The 18,336-nt window shown below is 48.6% G+C and overlaps 1 protein-coding gene across 1 annotated transcript in view; it reads left to right on the forward strand.

The window, feature by feature from the left end:
- SORCS3 (sortilin related VPS10 domain containing receptor 3) overlaps nt 1-18,336 on the forward strand; it is a 569,369-nt gene that overhangs the window by 33,753 nt on the left and 517,280 nt on the right. The gene's annotated exons all lie outside the window — the stretch shown is intronic.

The raw sequence follows: 18,336 nt of genomic DNA on the forward strand, positions 1-18,336 counted from the left end.
CCCCATCAGGGCTTATTAGTTGGTCCCACGTTCAGTGCTTCTTTCCTCAGCCCCCTGAGTCTCATCTCTGGCCATGTCCCAGAAGAGGGTGGGCCACCTACCTTTCTCTAGAGAGGCTCTATAGGGTGTGGACTTGGAAGTGGGACTCTGTGGGTTCACACTGGAGCTCTGGCACTTCCAGTGGGTGAATAGGACTCTGGGTGGGTCATTTAACCTCCCTGACCTCAGTTTTCTTGTCTGTAATATGGGAATTATCAAAGAACCTACCTCACAGGGCTGTTGTAAGGGTTATGCTGTAGGGCTTTGAGGTTCTCTAGAGGCCCCTTGTGAGGTCTGTCTCCTTGAGGAGGCAGGAAAACCACAGGTGAGCCATTGTTGAGAGTTCTGAAATGCTCCTGAGAGCCCACCTTGGGAGCCAGCACCAGGAAGGCAAAGGCAGGGCCTTCACAAACACCTTCCAGAATGTTCCCTCAGAGATACAGTGGGGGCCCCAGTGAGCACCTTGTGGGTCCGAGAGCAGGGGGGACAGTGCAAGGGGAAAGTAGCACACCTTCCTGTGGAACCTTCTCTCTCTGGGGAGGAAGACGTGCTCACACGTGGGGGTGACACATGCTGTACTCTGTGGGTCGTGTTTTCCTGCTTTAAAAGGGGAAATGTGAGTTATTTATTTGTAGCACACACATGGGGAGATGCTCATGAACCAGCCTGGGGATTTTCTCCAAGTAAACAAACCCACTTTCTGGAGAGGCGGTTTCTTTTTACAGCTGGAGAGATAAAGGAGCTGGGGAAAGCTCACCATTGCCAGGGAGTTTCCAGCACCTTGGCGTCCCTTCCTTGGCTCTGGGAGGCCCATCTCGGCCATCCTCCCCAACCCCTGACTGCACTGTCAGCCCTCCCACTGGATACCACCCAGCTTGTCTTTTTGTGTCAATTCATCCTGTGGCTGTTTTAAGTTAGATGGGGTTGCGAGGTCAAAGAGGTTGTGGGCATGAGGAAAAGGCCCTGGAGTTTCTGTCTGATGGGATGACCTGTTAGGGTTGATTTTGTTTCAGAGCCTTGGTTTAAACACTAGCTCTGTGTGGTTTTTAACAAATCACCAGCCCTCTCTGAGCCTAATTTCTTCATCCATCACAATGGGATTGATCAGAATCAAAGCCGGAGCCCTTACTATAACCTTCCAGGCTCTATGATTGGCCCTCGTCAGTACCCTTACCTTACTGTTTGCTTGTTCCCCTGGTTCACTCAGTCTGGCTGCACTGGCCTCTTTGTTCCCCAAGAGAGCCTCAGTGCTCCTGCCCTAGGACCTTTGCACTGACTCTTCTTTCTCTCTGGAATGCTCTATCCCTAGCTAGCTGCATAATTCTCTCACCTCCTTCTGGTTTTTACTGAAAACTACTTTCTCAGTGAGGCCTGCCCTTCCCCCCAATTTAAAATTGTGTATCTCCTCACATTTACCTTCTTTCCCTGCTTTAGTTTTCCTTGGTAACCATCTTGCATATTACACATTTTTGTAATGTATCTTACTTATTGTCTGTCCCTCCCTTGGGAATGCAAGCTCCATGAAGATGGAGAATTTGTCTCTTTTGTTTCCAGCTCCCATGTGGTATCGCCAGTGGGGGTGGGGGTAGGGGGTGGGTAATGACAGAGATGGGGAAACTGAGCAAAGCAAGGTGGTAGAAACACTTTGTGATTGCAAGCTTTCTGGCTTTTCTTTATCTCCTGAGCTGTGAAAAGAAATGGCCTCTCCAGAAAGCAGTTTGTTTGCTTGGAAAACAGAATCTTTGTGCTGATTCAATTCCTGATTCTATTCAGTGCCTAATAGATATTTGCCGAATGAGTGAATATGAGGCCAAGCCTGGGGCCGTGTGGCCTGGATCCCTCCACTTACCAGCTCTGTGAGCTTGGACCAGTTCCTTAGCCTCACTGACTTTGGTTTCCTTTCTTGTACAAAAGGGGATAATGAGGTAACTACTTTGTGGGGTTGTTGGGAGCAGTCCATGTAAGTCTGAAGAATGCCTGCATCTTGTCCATGCTTAGCAGGTCAGCTATTACTTTTCAGAGTACTTTCAGCTCTCCCATTCCAGTTGTAGGCGGAGGGATGCTTTCTCTTGGGTTAAGGATCTTGGTTCAGGCCTCAGGAACGGACTCCTGTAGGCACTGACATGGTGAGTGCATCCTGCCTCTCATACCGCCCGAGGAGAGAGGGGGTGCTGCTGGGCAGGTTGCAGATTGGGCGAAACTTCATCCAATGCTTTTATGTTGCTGAAGTCTTTGGAGAATGGACACCCAGACAGAAGAGAACTCTAAAGTGACGCCTGGTTAAGAAACTCGGATGCCCTGAATTCAGTACCTGGAGGGAGGTTGGGATGGAGGGACTTGGTTCTGGGCCCTGGAGCAAAGCTGGGAGCTTCTCTCGAGGGCAGATGCGGGCAGCCTCTGGTCTTCTGCTTTCTGCTCCAGGCTCTTGCTCAGTCTTCTGTGGGATTTTCCCTATTCAGATCCTCCCTGGCATCATCGCCAGTCTGGGGATCACTGGCTTTTAGCCAGTGTTCTAGGGACTGTGCTTACCCATGACATCTAAGTGTGCTTTGGCTCAGGTCCTTACAGAGCTCAGAGGGGAAGACCCTGAATGTCCCAGGGGTAGGGATAGTGACTCTCGCCCTGTCGACCGCATTCCTCACAATGGACCATTCAAATCAAGGTGACCTTAGAGCTGGGTCTTGATGGGTCCAGAAAACTGGGGAAGACTTGGAAAGAGAAAGCCTTTTTTTGTTTGGGCACGGTGATCAAACAGGAAGCTTGAGCATGGGCTTGTGTTTGCCCCGTGGTCTTAGAGAAGTACTCAGAGCCAGAATGCCCAAGAGTCTCAGAGCCCTTGATTCAGAAATAGCAGATGCTTGGAGGGGAGCCCCAACTGTTTGACCCTTGCTGGTCTTCTCGCTTGCTTGTTTATGGAGAGGTGGAAGAGAAGGGGCCAGCTGAGACCTACCTGATATGTCAGGGAAACTTCCAGGATGATTTTGCTATCAGCATGAAGCCCTGAGGGAGGGATCACTGAAAATGGGAGAGAAAGGTCTTTTTACTCTTTTGCCTTGGTGCTTTTGTGATGGCTCATTGTCCTGGTGCTGTGGGTAACTTCTGGTACCAGCTGGTGTGTATCACCTGACTCTTACCCCAACCAACCAGCAACTTGGAGAGGGATGGCGAAGCCAGTTATATAGGCCTGGTAATTCTGGGGTACATCAGCACTGGAAGTGTCTGGCTCAGCCTCACCAGTGGCCAGCAAGACCTGGAATGGGCCTGTCTTAGCTTGGGCAGCCTGAACGGATCCCGTAGACTGGCCCTTACACACGGGCGTGGTCTGCCGTGTGGCAGCGTGCCACGGTGCTCCCTCACCAGACTTCGTGCTGGCCAGCCACGCTCCACACTGACCGCCTGTGGGACCTCTGGACAGTTTTGACTCACTTGGCAGCTCATCCGTAAAATGGGGATGATGGGAATACCTATCTCATGCGGGTTTTGTGGGGATTAAACGAGCCATCACATGGACACAGACGGTACCAGGCATTTCTTTAGAAAGTGCTCAGGAAACGTTGGTGTGGATTACGAGTTCGAGAGACGGACAGGGTACGTAATAGCCATGCGGTGAGGGCAGCTCTGAAGGAAGACTGAATTGGGCATTGCCGAAATGTGGGGGAGGCCCAGACGGTCTCTGCGAGGCAGAGAAAGGGTGCACCCGTCATGTCCAAGCATGAGCTCACTGCTCATCCCTGGCGTCACCTCTTACAGCAACCCTGCTGCTTCCCAGCCCCAAGGGAATCCGCTTAGTGGGCAGAGGCTGCTGGGCCAGCCACCACTGCCCTTCTGGAGTGAAATCACAGGGCCATGGGCCTGTACTCAGCCCTCCTGGCCCCACAAGGAGTGGGAGGCAGCAGCTGCAAGGGTCACCTGCACACCACACCGTACCCCATACATCCAGACCCACGTGACATCTTCCTTCTGTTTGATCTTCAGCTCTGAAGCCCCAAAGCCCAGCGCAGCTTCCCCCAGTTTATTGGAATTCCTTATCCTGCTGACTCCCGCCCTGGCCCGCCTTCCGCACCTCTGAGCCCTCCCCAGAAACTTATACAGGCCTGGAAACAAGGCATGACTCCATGTAGTGTTTTTTCATTAGGCACATTGAATTTTTGGGTAGAGAAAATATTCCTTCTGGTGCCGACCGTCCTGTGCATTGAAGGACTTAGCATCCCTGCTCCCCTCCCCAGCGGTCAGGGGCATTCTCCCCTCCCCCTTCCACATGTGTCCTCGGAGGCTGGCACCTAGCCCAGTGAGACCCACTAGCGTGGAGGTGGGATAGGTGTTTCTTTGCTGACCTTCCTTCCTCTTTGGCGTTGGCTGGCCCCCCTCCTGACCCTTTGTCTGCTCCTCATTGTGTGGTGGCAGTGGGGTCCTGCAGCCCTGGGGTGGGAGGGAGGCGGAGCCAGGGAGAAGCGCAGCTGGGGCAGCGAAGTGAATGCAAACGGAATGGAAGTAGGCGAGCGCAGGGGGGCAGCGGCACGGGGCATCCCTGGAGGGGCGTCTGGTTCTGATTTCTCTTGCAGACCCCACTTGTCAGCTTCTCTGTGGTGAGAGGTCAGGGAGGAGGGCAGTGGGTCTCTGGAAATGAAGCTCTGACAGGCGTCTGTCTTTTCCAGAGGCCACAGGGGCTCTGTAGGAGTGCTCTCCAGGTCTCAGTTCTGGGGGAGGGGATGGTAGACAGGGGTGGGGGTGTGCAGGAGCAGTGGTGACCAGCTTGGGGCTGGGGGTGGGGCTGCAGGAACTGCCAACTGCTACAGATTCAGGCGGTAGAATGCCCGCCTTACCCCTACAGCCAGCCTCCTGGACAAATAAAGTGACAAAAAGCTGATCATCGTGAGCTCTAGAACACCCACACTTAGTAAATTGCAGAGATGAAAAGCTGGGGTCCCCACGGGGCTGGCTCTACCCTGGTGTAATAAGCCTGGAAGGTTCAGGAACCTTGGGAAAGAACCAGATAAATTCAGAATGACATAGTTTTTCCTTCTGCCCTGTTTTCCTGCCTTGGTTTCTCCCTCCCTACCCTTTCCTAGCTATGCTGTTCCCATCCCTTCTTCCTTTCTCCTTGTGTTTAAAACCTTTCGCCATACCTGATGGAAAAGACCAGGCACCTGGGCGGAGCCCCATGTAGTCAGTGGTCTTTCTCAGAACCATAAACCCATCCCTCTCAGGCTCTGCATTCATCCATCCACCCACCCACCCTTCTGTCCATCCATCCATCCATCCATCCATCCATCCATCCATCCATCCATCCATCCCAGTCCTGCTTAAAATCTTCCCTCCACCAAGGTGGACTCTCTTTCCCAGCTGGACAGTAAGCTCCGTCAATCAGAGCATATGACTCACACTTTTAAAAATCACCCAACCTGTCTGGCCTGGGGAATGAAGTGCTGTTTGAAACACTTGGGAGCTATCTGGGTCTCTTGCCTCTTCCTGGTGCCTCCAAGTAAGGAGTGACTGAGTGAGTAGAGAAGCCCTTTCCTAATACCAACTGTCACCAGTGACTGAGCTTTTTTTTAATGGTGCACATCTTTATTCTCTAATATGAGACAACCCAAGTTCATATGTCTGGGAGAAGTCACAGCAAACAGAAATTCACATCAAGGTGTAAATGACTGATGGGAAGTTCTCCTTGGAGTGTACTTGTGCACTGGGAGCAGGGACTCAGAGAGAGAGAGAGAGAGAGAGCCTGGAGTGTGGGTGGGAGGGACCCACGCAGGGGTGAGGCAGGGGAGGAGAAGCCCTTCAGGATTCTCCTGGGACAGTGATTTCAGACTGAAAGGTAGTAATTTCAGCAGATCAGTGATTTGGCTCACTGGTATCTCTGGATCCACTGCGTGTCTACAGTGGGGGGTGGGGGGTTGGGGAGCTTAGGGCTGGAGGTCATAGGCTTTGGAGTCTGACTCGCCTGGTTCCAGTCTTAGTTCCCACTTCCTAGCTGTGTGCCCTCAGAAAAATTCAAGCCTGAGGTTCTTCATCTGTACAATGGGGATAGTAATAATACTGATCTCATAGGGTCTTCATGAAGATTTGATGAAATAAGGTATGTACTTCACTTTGCACAGCGCCTGGCACATAGCATCTCAAAACATGAGTCTCCATCATCATCATCCTCCTTAGCTTTGGGATAGGAATTTGGAGCAAAAGTAAGAGGAACTCACATACTTAAACCATCAGTCATAGCATTTGCTAGGTTTAGCAAATAAAAGTACAAATACATTTATTTGTTATTTATCTGAAATTCAGATTCCACTGAATGTCCTGTATTTTATCTGGGAACCCTAATCAATCAAGCCTCTCAGAAGCTGGGTCTGGATCTCCTCCCGCATCTTGGTCCCAACCAGGATTGGGCACAGACGTGGTCAGGGAGGAAGTGGGGGGCAGCACTGTCCATCCTGTCAGCAGCCCCTGGAGGCTGGGGCAGGAGGGGTGACGGGGGTGAGGGGCTGCCGGGCAGAGGCTGTGTGTGTGTGTGGCGGGGGGGGACTCAGCCGTGACGCAGCGCTGCGTGCTTGGTGGATGCAGAGGGCGTTGTGAATCAGCGCGCAGAGACTCTAGCGCCCGCCAGCAGGCCGTGGGCAGACGGAGTAGCAGGCGTGTGGAGGGGCTCCTCGCCGGATCCCAGTGGCAGCAACACAACCGTGAGGACCCCTCCTGTTTTCTTCTTGAAAAAAGCAGCCAGCAGAGCTTAGAGTTTTCCCACCCCAGTGGGTGTGTAGCGCATCTCATGCCACTTTTATCCTGTTCCTGCTCTTTTTCTTCTTCTCTGTCCTCTTTTCTTGCCCCCTCCCCCTCCCCATCTCCTCCCCTGTCTCCCCACCTCATCCCCCCCATAGCAGTCTTTTTGAGTGAGCTGGTGTGGGTGGGATTCTGACGCATTCTTGGTTACCTGCTGTTCCACACCCACAGGCTTCTGTCCCTCCACATGTGACTCCCGGAACCTCCCTTGGCAGCATGGCCTGAGCCCCCAGCAACAAGGGAGCACCCAAGGGCAGGTTCTGTGTGACCTGGGTGGGGGGATGAGCCCTGTCCCCACCCCTCCAGGTGGGCAGGCATGCCCAGGATGCAAAGGTGTGGCATGCAGAGGGGCCATCATTTTTCGTATAGCTGGGGGATGTCCTTTTATCGGGTTAACATTCTGTTGTTGCATCTTTTTGGGGGCTCAAAACTCTGGCCCCCATTCTTTTTGCCTTGGCACAAAAGACCCTTCATGACTTGCCCACTTTATCTCTTTCTTGCTGTTTCTCCCATCACTCCTCTCACCTGAAGTTCCAAGTAAAAGGAAGTGCTTTTAGTTCTAAGAAAGCTCTGTGCCCCTCATACTTTGAGGCCTTTGTCAGTCTGTGTTTTTTTCATCTTGACTAGATCTCATCCTTCAAAATTCAACTCGGGTACCTCTTCCTCTGAGAAGCCCTCCTGACCAGCCTCTGGCAGACACCTTGAGGGCTGCCTCTATGGTCTGCTTTGTCCATAGGGCCAATGAAGTGCTTGTTACCTTGTGAAATTGTGATTGTTTGCATATCTGTTTCTTCATCCACATTGAAAGTTCCTTGAATCATGTCTTTTAATTATTCCTGCCTCAGGGCCTTTGCATGTGCTATTGGATCTTCATGAAACACCCTCATCCTGTCACTGTTCATTCAACAGTCCCCATATCAACTCTCAGGTCTCAGCTTAAATGTCACCTTGCCAGAGAGGCCTGCCCTGACTCCCCTTACCTCTAGATGATTATTTTGTCAGCCTTCACCACTAGAGGTTAGCACCTAGGAGGGCAAGGTCCCGTTAGCCAGTTCACCAGTGTGTCCCCACGTCTTAACCCAGCGCCATTTGTTGATAGGCTGGAGAGTGAGAGGCATGTGGAGCAGAAGCACTGAAGGCCAGGAGAAAAGGAGTTCCAGGTCAGGATTCCCTAGATGTGGTTAATGGAAAAGTGACATGGGGGCCGATTTCTCTGTAACTGTCCACACTGAGGGGCTGTAGTGTCCTTTGTCCCTTACCTGCAGGTGGAAGACTCCCTTATAAATATATCTGGCCCTGGGTGGCAGCATTCACAAAAGCCCGTTCTTGGTGGTGAAGCTGTTCTCTGGACCCTGGAAGTCCTCCTGGCAAGGGGATTGGGAGTGGATTTGGGGATCCAGAAGTCCAGTCCCTGGAGCCCCTGCTAAGAGTGAAGCCCGGCCACCTGGAAGGGACCTGAGGGATTCTCTGTCAGAGCCCCACGCTTTGTGCAGGAGGAAACCAAGGCTCATGGAGAAGAAATGCTTCGCCCAGAGTCACAGAGCTGAGGCAGGACTAGAACCCAGGTTTTATGTCACTTCATCTGGGGCACCTCACCCTCCTCTAGCTAGATCCTCATGTGACACAGGAGGTTAATTCAGAGATAAGCATTTCTGTGCAGCAGGGAGCTTTACATTTATTTTCATTGTACAAACAAATTTTTCTTCTTTCGCGTTCCTCCTCTCTCTCCTGTTCAGCAGCGTGAGCACACTGAGCAGATGAAGGCGCAGGCTTGGGTTCGAGGGTAGTGGGCAGGCAACAGGTGTTTCCCTGTGATCCATGATCCAAACAGGCTGTGCCTGAACCCTGGCTGTGCCTCTGGGGACCAGACAGACAGTGCTGAGGGCTCCCCTCTGTTAGCAACGATCCCATGGTTTCTTGATGGAAGAGAGCACCTACGTGTGTTCAGAGCACTTCTTTTTTTCAGATACAGATTTTAAAAGCCTGTTTCTATGTAGCTAACCTTCTGCCTCTGCAGGGTCTGCTGGAAAACTCTTCTGCAGACTGCTTTGGTTTAGGTGTGTGGTTGAAGCTGGCTCTGACCACTGCATTCTTCTAGGCCACTGTCCAGGGGATGGGCTTGGCCAGCAGCCTGTGGGCAGCTTGCTGGCAGTGCCGTTGCCCTCCTGACACGTGGTAAGGGATGGGGAAGGGAGGATTCCATGGTAACGAGGCTGGAGAGCCCTCACGCCATGATGTCATGGCAACCAAAGAGAGGAATTCCATCCACATAGTGACAGAGGGACCCCTGGACCCCTCACATTCGGCTGGCCCGCTGCATTAGCCACCAGGCTGTGGCCTTCTGTGATGGGAGCTGGGTGGGAGGAGGGTGAGAACCCCTAGGGTGGGAAGGTTGGAAGAAGTTGTTTTGTATGTGGGTTTAGAAAACTAAAAAAAAAATTATTAAGAGAAACAGAAATAAAGAAAGCTCTGTTGGATAAGTATCAATAAACGAGAAAGAAATCAGGCCTGGATTTACATGACATACTCTGGGAAGTGTGTCCCGATTCATCCCCCTCCGCACTCGGGCCATTTCGTTGTTCCGGTTCATGTCTGGTCTGGAGCATTTGACCCTGGCATTGGAGACAACACTCATTTCCGGTTCTCCTTCTCTCTCTCTCTCGTAACATTGTTTTTCTCTGTTCCTTTTGATTACTCAGGATGTGGAGTAGATTCTGTAATAACACTCATTGGCTGTTCTGTCCCTCACTGTGTAGCTTGTGATGTGTCTGTTTTGGCCCAATTGCAAGGACTGTGGTACTTGACCCCTGACCCCAGACAAGCGTCTGGGTTCTTACTGGGCAGTGTGGACACAGGCACAACCTTTTGTGAGTTGATCAGGATCTGATTTGGGGTCAGGTGATTGTGTGCAGCCTCTGGTGCTGGGATCTTTTAGTAACCTGGCAGTCTTTTTGAGATGGGACCGTCTCAGTATGGATCCGAGGAAGGATTGGAGCCTTCATTCTCCTTCCTCATCAGTTTCGGAGAGTAGGGAGAATGGAGGATACAGGAAGCCTTGGGGAGAAAAAAACAGAGGGAAGCATGTGGTCTGTGACCTTCCAACTGTAAGTCTGGATTACAGGTGCCTCGGCAGTTAAGATGCAGTGTCTCTGAGGCCTTTGGGTGTGATGGGTTGAGTTTTCTGTGTACATACAGTGAGCTCCTGTAAGGTTAGGCCATGGCTTAGACTTCTCTATCCCCCATGCCACCTGCACAGGGATGGGCCCCCGTCTTTGGATGCCTTGTAGTTGTTGAATGAGCTCTTGTTCTTGTCCTTGTCAAGCTTACATTTTACCTGAGAAAATGGAACATATCTCCATGGATTACCAAATCCCGGGGACATTAATAGACTACACATTTTCAAGTGTAGAATAAGGATTTGCTGACCACTGAGTGAATGTTTGGAACATATGGGGGCAGGGGTTAGAGATTTAGAGATTGGGGAAGTTCAATAAAAAGATCGTGATCACCAAGGCTGGTGATCTAGGCTGTGAAGGAAAACATCCATGTATCCCAGGGGGCCTCAAACTTCAGTTGAATCAGAATCATCTGGAAATCTGTTTGAATATGCAGCTTCCAGGGCCCTGCTACAAAGATTCTGGTTCAGGAGTCCTGGGAATCTGCATTTTTTTTATTCTTATGTTAATCCCCATACATTATATCATTAGTTTTAGATGTAGGGTTCCATGATTCATTGTTTGTGCATAACACCCAGTGCTCCATGCAGAATGTGCCCTCCTCAATACCCATCACCAGGCCAACCCACCCTCCCACCCCCCTCCCCTCTAGAATCCTCAGTTTGTTTTTCAGAGTCCATCGTCTCTCATGGTTCGTCTCCCCCTCTGATTTCCCCTGCTTCATTCCTCCCCTCCTGCTACCTTCTTCTTCTTCTTTTTTTTTTTCTTAACATATATTGCATTATTTGTTTCAGAGGTAGAGATCTGAGATTCAACAGTCTTGCACAATTCACAGCGCTTACCAGAGCACATACCCTCCCCAGTGTCTATCACCCAGTCACCCCATCCCTCCCACCCCACCCCCCACTCCAGCAACCCTCAGTTTGTTTCCTGTGATTAAGAGGGAATCTGCATTTTTTTTTTTTTTAAATTTTTTTTTTTTTAAGATTTTATTTATTTATTTGCGAGAGAGACAATGAGAGACAGAGAGCATGAGAGGGAGGAGGGTCAGAGGGAGAAGCAGACTCCCCGCCAAGCAGGGAGCCCGATGCGGGACTCGATCCTGGGACTCCAGGATCATGACCTGAGCCGAAGGCAGTCGCTTAACCAACTGAGCCACCCAGGTGCCCCGGGAATCTGCATTTTTAACGAGGTACTTAGGTGACTCTGTTGGAGGTCAGCTGGGGACCACACACTTAGAAACACTGGTCTAGCTCAAGGGCAGTCCTTATACAGCAAAGCCTCTTTGAGCCACATGAGCTTCGAGGCTTACTCTTCTTAGGGCCCCCTATTTGCAAATAGGTTTAACAACAGATAGCTTCTGTGGTGATGGCAGATCTGGGAACCTTGCCTTCTCCAGTAGAGGAGAAAGCATCAATTCAGTCTTTATCTTTCACTGGTGAAGCCAGGAGGCAAAGGCAGGTGGGCTGAGCTCCAGTGTATGGATTGGGAAGGGATGCAGCCCTCGCTGGGTGTGTGAGCTTCACACACAGGGAGTGAGGGTGAGTGCCTGTCGTTTCATGGGCCACACTGTGGGAGCTGTGAAATGCAGGAGAGGATAGAGAATTTCGGGGGAGGACTTGCTGTTTTAGGGGGTATCTCTAAATAGGAAAGCAAAGCCATTTATAAGTCAACCTACTTCACAGAAGGTTCAGAAAAACCCAACCCATCCACCACACTTTCATTCATTCTGACTTTTCCTGCTGCAGTTGGTTATTGGGAGGGTGCTGATGATTATGTTAACAACCCTGACAGTAATAACCAAGAGCTAACATTTGCTAAGTGCTTTCTGTACATGCATAGTGCTAAGCACTTAATGTTCATCATCCCATTTAATCTCCACATTGACCCTATGAGGTCTGTGCATCATCACTTTCCACTTAACAGTGGAGGAAACTGAGGCTGCCAGAATATCTTGCCCCATGATTTACAGCTGGTGATGGATGAAGCTGAGGTTTGCTGCCCGTCCCTCCATTGGAAGCAGTATGCAAGGGGAGTCATTTTTTTTTTTAAAGATTTATTTATGTGAGAGGGAGAGCACGTGCACACAAGTGGGGGGGGAGGGGCAGAGGGAGAGAATCCCCAGGCAGACTCCCTGCTGAGTGTGGAGCCTGACTTGGGGCTTGATCTCACTATCTATGAGATCATGACCTGAGCTGAAACCAAGAGTCGGTCGCTCAGCTAACTGAGCCACCCAGGCGCCCCTCTTCTCTCCTCTCTTATTACCTATTCCCCTCATGTGGCAAAACATGCTTTCTCCTCTCATCCAGTTTATCCCATATAGCTTCTAGTCTTGGTGGTTTATTATGGAACACGGAGAGTGGCAATGGAATAGAATAAATGGATTTTTTAAGTGTGCATTTGGAACAAAACATTTCAGTGAGACACACGGTAGGTGTGCAAGTAGGATGAGCACAGATTCTGTAGGAGGTGATGCGGATTTGAAGTGATTACAGAGGAACAGGGCCTTGATTATCCATGTGGTTGTTAGTAAAGCCCCTCTTCTGTGCTTGTGACCGGTATGCTCGGCCTGATAGATTCAGGACTTTTCCCCCCCTGTCCTCTTGGTGGGCAGATGGATATGCTTATCAGCATAAAAGTCCAAATTTTAAGGGTCAGATACAGAACCTGAAACTGTCGTTCTCTGAGGCAGATGCCCCAAGGGGGTACTTGGTTTGGGGAGGCAGCAGGGCATTAGGAAGGAGTTTTGGAAGCAGATGGTTCAAATCCTGCCTTTCTGTTGGCCTTGGGCTAGTTAATTTCTCTTGGTTGCTGTGAACATGGTTATTATAAGTGAATGCAGTGGATGCTGTGCTGTATCACCAAGATGCCCCCCTTCTGGATGAACCTGTTTCCCTGTGTTCCCCCACTTCTACCATGAGTGTGGGCAGCCGAGTCCTCCCCAGGAATCTCCCTCAGCCTAAGAGAGCTGCCTAGCCCAAGGTCACACCTGTTCCTGCGGGGAGCCTGAGTCCACGTCAAAGGTGTAATGGCCTGGCATCTTGACCTAAGGCTGGATGACCAGATTCCTGTGGATGGCCTGAGGCCTCTGCTGTGGCTGCATCATTCCTCTGTCTTCACAAAGAGGGAGACTTCATGTCCTTCTGCCCAGTCCTCAGACTTTACTTCTCCCCGGGCTTTTGTCTTGAGCCTCTCCCCTGAAAAAACCCTCCTGTATGCAGATCTCTGTTCCAGAGTTCCAAGTACCCAACCTAAGACCCTTCTGTTTTGTGATAATTAAATGGGATCGTTGATCTAAGTGCCTAGTGTGGTGCTTGAAAAGCAGTAGGTCCTCTGTAAATGTACCTTTCATGTTACTAGCTTTAGCATTTCATAAAATTTATAGCTATACAATTTCAAGCCCCTTTTCTGTATTTTGGAAAATACTGAATATGCAGTTGTGGTCAGGGCTTAATAAATTTCAGTGAAAGTAGGAATTCTTTGGAGCTATGAAGGAAGCCTTCCTATTGATTCATGTTGAACTTCATTATAAGAAGTGGTTTGGGACATTTGGATCAGCTCTGTGTAATGGAATTTTGTCATGGTGATTTTTTAAAAAATTTTACTAGAAGTCGTATGCTCTCTGAAGGATCTTCCCAAAGATATTTTCGCTTTTAGGAAGAGCTTAACCAAACTCAATCTTTTAGTGGGGAATTAATGAGGAAAAGAAGTGCTGTAAATCCAGTAGGGGAAGAGGGAATGTGTTATCATCTGCACCTGCTCTTTCAGTCTTCCCAGTTTGTGTGCCTGCGTCTGTGTCCCTAAGAGTATATTTGTGGTTCCTTATTTGCTGGAGCATTAGGGAACTTAGCTGATGGTCATCAGTGAGAGTGGTTATTCGGGTGCTGGAGGCTCCATTGAGGGAAGAGGGTCTAGTATATTGTTTTGAAATAACCTTTTGCAGATGATTATAACAGAAGAAGTAGAAAAGGACTGGAAAGGAGTGGAAAGAAACTCATGCATTACTGAAATGTGTAACATAAACAGTGAAAGGCCTTTTTCCATCCCTGCCTCTCAACACAAATTGCATTCCCTAGAAGTAACCACCATCATAAATTTAGCACATGTCTCCCTTGGATTTTCTCTATATGTGTATGATCATATTCATATAGACTTATAATGATATATGTTTGAACATATAGATGCACATATATGTCTGTGTGTGTGTGTGTATTTTCTAATGAGGTTCCGTCATAGATTCTCCTGTTTAATTTACTTTTTCACTTCCTCTAATTGGGCATCTTTCCAGATCTGTATATATAAACCTCCTCCATTCTTTCTGATGTTTGTGCACAATACTCCATTGAATGGCTGCACTAACATTTATTTAAGACTACCATTGGTCGGTATTGAAGTTGTTTCCATATTTTCAATATAGTGAGCCAAGCTGCAGTGAACATCTTTGTTCATACATCCACTCTACCATTTAAATAAAGGACCCTCAGCTCTCATAGGGTTGGATGCACAATAGTAGTTGAATCAGTAATTGTTGAATTAATTTCAGGGTTCGGTGCAGCTTGAGGAGAGATTCAAAGGCCAGGATCTCTTTAGTACACAACAAGGCACTGATTTTTAGGGAGACATTGACCATCAGATATAGACTTGGACAAGAAAGAATATGGTGCACCAAAGGCTTCCTTGGTGAAAGTTTGTTTTGGCCTGATTGTCCAGGCCCTGGTCCTGCCAGCCATTTGTTTTTATGTCACAGAGAACCTTTCCTGTACAGTGGGCTTTGCCTGTATGCTGATGTTGGGATAGCTGGTATTTCCTTCCTTTGCAGTTTTAGGGTCTGGGCTTTGATCCGAGCACATATGCTGATGATCACAGGGCTGTCACCCACGCCAGTTAAAATGTTCACAGGTGCTTTAAGTTTTACATGACGAGAGGGCTGTTCAAAGGGAACAGGTGCATCACGCAGGTGCTAGGCCTCCAACATGTAAATACACTTCGAAAATGATCCCCTATGAATAGTTAATTTTAAAATGCATCCAGAACATACTCTATGACATAATAGTTGATCTATAGCCCCATTAATGCATCTAAGTGAAGGGTCTAAGTTTAATGATGCCATTCAGCTTATTCATGGTCCTGTCTGGGGTTTAATTCGATCACCCAGGAGCCCACGCAAGCCTAGTGCACCTGATGCTGCCTGCCCCATCGTGCTTTAGCAAAGGGCGACTTTTAAAGGTGTTTTTGTGCTGTATTACCTCAAGTTCAGCGAAGGAGGTTTTCATGAGGGCCCCTAATTGGAGCATCTCTCCAGGAAGTCATGGACCGTGCAAATCCAGTATGCAGCACTATCATTGTGTCAAAGCATTACCTCATTTCCTCCGCACAACACTCTTGCGGATCAGGGTGGACATTAGCAGCCCCATTTTACAGGTGTGAAACCTGAGGTTCAGAGTTTACTGGCTCAGGCAAGGTCCCACGGGATCACTGATACGGCCAGGACCTAAGACCAGGCTTCCTGTTTTGAAGTCCTTGGACTCCTTCTGCAAATGACAGCCCGCTGGATAGATCTCAGTTGTGCACAAAGACTGTGTGCACTGATACACATCACTTTGAGCACAAGATGGATTCAGTGTGTTCAGATTCCTCGGTGGGAATTTTTAGGGTTTCATTTACTTTGGATATTCAGCAGGCCTTTTACTACCACCCTCATGGTTCACTGTATTGCTGACCTTTAGCACAGGTGCATATAACACATGTGTATCAGCTCTCACAAATTAAATATAAAGTCATTTAGGGAGAAAGACGAGTGGTGTCGTTATAAGGAAACTTAATTAGACCCCTCACAGAACAAATGGCTACTGAATGCCCACCCTGTGTAATTCTGGCCTTGACACAGGGAAGGAAACCAAGCTGTGCAAAGAATTGTCCCTACCCCCAGGAACTTGCAATCCAGGTGAGGAGAAGTGAAGACAATTAAATAACACAGGGAAGCGTGTAACCAGTTGTCCATCATGAGCCATGGAATTCTTCCCTTCCCTAGGATTTTGGAGGAAGTGGGGTCCCTGTGCAATGGAGCCGTCAGGGAAGCAGCATGGGTCCCTACAGTCTCACAATAGAAGGGTCTCAGAGGCTAAATAGCACTTAGATGAAGGGAATGGGAAAAGGAAGGGCATTCTAGCACCCTACAAGCTCCTGGAGTTTGAGGGTCAGTGAGGAAATGTCAGAGACTCATAGCAGAGATGATGCATCATGTGGCTTTGGATCATGTCTGTTAGCCTCCAGGGCAGCTGACAGAAGTGCCTGAATAACTGATTCCCAGGACTTATTTGCACAGAAAAGGCCCAAGGGTATATGCGTAAAAGAATAAATGTTTTGGACTACCAAAATATCTTGCAGACTGAGTACTTTGGGCTTTAGCTTTGGTGTCCCTGATGACTGGGTCATCACCCCTGTGTCCTCACTTTATCGTTATCATCCTTGGATATGGGGGCAGAGCTCTTGTAGGGGGATCATGCTTGTGTAGGGAAGACTTGTCTTCAGGGCGCCTCCTCAAGAATATAAAACCAATCCTACATATAGATCACAGTTCTACCAAATATATGCCAGGTAGCAAACAGGTCCAAACTCTGAGAAGAGAGAGTTAGCTTTAGGCTAGGATGTCTAGTCTTATTTCAAAGAGGAGGTGGGAATTGGCCCTTGAAGAGGGGCTGGGATTAGGGTGGCTGGATGGGTGAGTAGGATATGGGTGGGAAGACCACTCAGGGCCAGAAGAGCCACCTGCATAAATGCTGGGGCAGCAATGTGATGGTCTGTTTGGAAAAGAGTGGGCCCGTTTTTCTGGAGGGTAGGGTACTTGTGGGATATTAGGAGAAGGAGAAAGTCACTCTAATGTGGGAGTCTTTAATATCAGCTTAAAAGATTGAAGAATTTGGGTACAAAGTATTAAAAGTTATTGGGAAAAATAGATAAAAATATAATCAAGAAATTCTTGATTGTCAGAACATAATAGGAGCTAATAGATTTTTTATTTTTTATTGTTATGTTAATGGAGCTAATAGATTTTTTTAAAATATGCAAGATTTTAAAAGATGATTTACAGTTACTCATTAGGATAATTGCATCTGGGGTGCAGTGTGAGCTTTCCTCTAGAAATAATATATTCTGAGATTCTTAGAAATTATTTTCTCACCCAGTGCTAAATAAAAACGTAATAAATAACCATTCAAGAGGCTGTTGACATATTGCAAACATATCATGCCACAGAACAGAACGAAGTCAAAGTACCGCCTAAGGCTGTGCCTCAGATGCGTGAGTGTGTGGGCAGGCATCGAGCTGTGATTTTAGGGGTGGGATAGTTTGCCCTGAGCCATCCACCTTCTGTCCCTTGATCACTTCATGAAGGTAAATGCATTCACTGTACTGGTCAGGAAGCTTTGGGTGGCAAGTGATGGAAACTCAACTCAGGTGTTTAACCAAACCTAAAAAATCAACTGAAGCTCAACTAAGAAGTCCAGGGTGGATGTAGCTTCAGTTGTGGTGGGACCTAGAAGCTCAGTTGGGTGAGTCTGTCTTTTTCTGTCTCTACTTCTAACTCTGCTTTCCTCATTGTCAGCCTTCATTTTCCAACAGGCGCTCTTCATGTGGTGGCTAAGGTAGTAATTCAGAGCTTGCATTGATGAAAAGAGAGTCAGTCTCTCTTCTCATTGCCCTCCTCATCCTCCTCTCCCTTTCTTTATTTTTGTTTCTGAAAAAGTTGTTCCTGCTTGATTCATGGGTCCACCGTACCGCTGGACCAATCATTGGTCAGCTCGAGGAGACAGCACTCTCTGATTGGCAGCCTCATCATATTAAAATGGAGTGGGGAGAAGCAGTTTCCCAAAGGTAGGTGTGTGGACCAGACCAAGGAGAGAGAGAGAGAGTGAGAGAGACAGAGAGAGAGAGAGGGAGAGGGGGAGAGAGAGAGAGAAGAGAGGCTCAGATCAAGGTGATACCAGCTGATGCTTGCTGTCATGGGGTGGGACCCTATGGTCCTATGGCCTTAGGTGCTCTCTGCTCCACACCATCAGTCCCATACCTGGGGACTTTGCCTTAGATCTCAACTGCAGCAAAGGAAGTGGCTATCAGAGGCAGGGACCTAGTGGATCTCACAGCCAAGCTCTTTGGCTGGAGAAAGTGACTTAGCTCTTTGAATTTCCACCCCAAATTCCAGAAAAAGCTATTCATACTGATAGAAAGCAATACTTGCTTAGAGGACGAAGATGTTGAAGTTCTTCTTCTTCTTCTTTTTTTTTTTTAAAGATTTTATTTATTTTTTGACAGAGAGAGAGGGAACACAAGCAGGGGGAGCGGGAGAGGG

This window comes from Neomonachus schauinslandi, chromosome 6 (assembly GCF_002201575.2).
Source record: "Neomonachus schauinslandi chromosome 6, ASM220157v2, whole genome shotgun sequence".
In the NCBI taxonomy this organism is placed as follows: domain Eukaryota; kingdom Metazoa; phylum Chordata; class Mammalia; order Carnivora; family Phocidae; genus Neomonachus; species Neomonachus schauinslandi.